The sequence below is a fragment of the Culex quinquefasciatus genome, chromosome 1, assembly GCF_015732765.1.
Source record: "Culex quinquefasciatus strain JHB chromosome 1, VPISU_Cqui_1.0_pri_paternal, whole genome shotgun sequence".
Taxonomy (NCBI): Eukaryota; Metazoa; Arthropoda; class Insecta; order Diptera; family Culicidae; genus Culex; species Culex quinquefasciatus.
Window position 1 is genome coordinate 12,233,123 of NC_051861.1, and position 2,500 is coordinate 12,235,622.

General features: G+C 48.8%; 2 pseudogenes; both read left to right on the forward strand.

Moving 5' to 3' along the window:
• The first annotated feature begins 820 nt into the window (after positions 1–820).
• LOC119765702 lies at positions 821–969 on the forward strand (annotated as a pseudogene).
• A 386-nt stretch (positions 970–1,355) lies between these two features.
• The window catches only part of LOC119765707, a 3,287-nt pseudogene continuing 2,142 nt past the window's right edge, over positions 1,356–2,500 (forward strand).

The following is a 2,500-nucleotide window of genomic DNA, read 5'->3' on the forward strand; positions in this document are numbered from 1 at the left end:
TTTGCCCTTCTGGGACGGTACATTGAGGTGAGTCGAGTGTACTCCGACTCGTGTGTCGATATGAGGGCTGTCGTGTGCGCGCACAGAGGTGTCGTCGTTAAGCCAAATTCGCTTAAGGGATGTTAAGCCAAGTTGGCTTACACAAAGTTGGCTTGGCTTGGACATGTGAATTTTGCCCTTCTGGGACGGTACATTGAGGTGAGTCGAGTGTACTCCGACTCGTGTGTCGATCGTGTGCGCGCACAGAGGTGTCGTCGTCAAGCCAAATTCGCTTAAGGATGTTAAGCCAAGTTGGCTTAAGAAGCAAAGTTGGCTTGGCTTGGACATGTGAATTTTGCCCTTCTGGGACGGTACATTGAGGTGAGTCGAGTGTACCCGACTCGTGTGTCGATGTGAGGGCTGTCGTGCGCGCACAGAGGTGTATTTTTTGTCGTTCATGAGCGTATATGAAAATTACACCATCGAACCGGAACGTCATACGCGTTCTGCGGAGCGGTGCGCACTCGGAGATGCATGTACGTATCTACCACCGAGAGCGTGCACACAGCCAGCCGTTTTGACTACCCGGCTGGGACGGTACATTGAGGTAGTATGGATGGCTCTCGGAGTAAACTACCAAAAGGCTGGCTAGTCAATATCGCGGCACCGAGTGAGCGCGTGATAGGTTCATTTTATAACGCGCTACGCTACCACGGTACGCGTGGTCCGTGCAAACACGCACGGTAGGTCTGGTCATCCTGTACAGAACTCTTGCAGTACTGTGCAACCATCAAAACAGTGTTTCATTTTTGAATACATGCGAATGCATAACAAACCATCAAACCCTAGGCAGGGGATCACTCGGCTCGTGGATCGATGAAGACCGCATTTAAATGCGAGTCATAATGTGAACTACAGGACACATGAACATTGACAAGTTGAACGCATAATACACATCGTACAACGCGATGTACACAATTTTGAGTGCTTGTATTTATACATCTAACTGTGTTGTACTCTCGTAGGTATCGATCGAGGGTTGCAGTCATAAAATGTAACAAATGACTAAGAAAGGTTGCAGTCGTGATAATATTACAATGACTAGAGCGTATCTAGAATGATTATAAGGGTTATAAACAAGCTTGGAAAGACTGCACAGATTCCGAGCAATGAGGCTTTCACGACTGCTGGGGCGGTGCACTGAGGTAGACCGGGCTCCCGGGTCTAAAATCGATACAGTATACGAGAGTACGCACGCAGCATGGTGTTTTGCTACCTTATGTGGTGGCAAAACATTTAAGATCCTCGGTTCGAGTGCGACGACCACATCGGTGCGCGCGTACACTTGACTCGAGGACACACTGTGTCTAAAACCGTGGCCTCAAATATTGTGTGACTACCCCTAACATTTATGAAGGGAGGAAAAGAAACTAACAAGGATTCCCGAGTAGCTGCGAGCGAAAAGGGATGAGCTCAGCACGTAGGGGTGATGCACTTGTGTGTCTACCCGTTCCGTGTACTGGAAAATTTGTCATCTGCCATGCCCAGCGTAAGGTCCAAGTTCAACTAGAATGTGGCTTTTACTCCCATAGAGGGTGATAGGCCCGTAGGACGGCGCTGATGGTGGAAAATTTTTCCATGGAGTCGTGTTGCTTGATAGTGCAGCACAAAGTGGGAGGTAAACTCCTTCTAAAGCTAAATATCACCACGAGACCGATAGCGAACAAGTACCGTGAGGGAAAGTTGAAAAGCTCTGAATAGAGAGTCAAAAAGTACGTGAAACTGCCTAGGGTCAAGCCCGTTGAACTCGATTATCCAAAGCGGAGATATGCCAATGTGGCTGGCCTTCACTGGTCTGCTGAAGGGTATTTATCTTCTGCTTTACGAGGACGTTGCGATCCATTACGAAACCGCTAGTCAAGAAAACGACTACAGGTCCGGCAATTGCCCCTTGGCATCTGGTTGTTAGTCCCACAGTAGCGACGCTCAGGTCGAAAGACGAACATCGTAACCTGGCACTTACCGTTGCGTGGTGTGCAGCCGGACGCGTGATGGATTTCCACGCAGACCGTCACTCCCAGTGACGGCTGAGGCAACGATAATATCGAGGTACCTTCGGGACCCGTCTTGAAACACGGACCAAGAAGTCTATCTTGCGCGCGAGCCAATGGTACTCAGTTGAAACACCAAAGGCGCAAAAAACATAACTTGAAACTTGTGCGGGATTACGGATGAGACTCTCTGCTCGTCCCTCCATCCCCGGTTGTTATACCAGGCACTCGATGCCATAACTACCGCGAGTGCGTTGGATGTGAAGATGATGTGAACTATGCCTAATCTGTTTGATGTGCACTTTGGGCATAGCGGCGAAAGACCAATCGAACCATCTAGTAGCTGGTTCCCTCCGAAGTTCCCTCAGGAAAGCTGGAGCATGCAACATTTCGGATTCTATTCTTATCTGGTAAAGCGAATGATAAGAGGCCTTAGGTCCGAAATGATCTTGACCTATTTTCAAACTTTA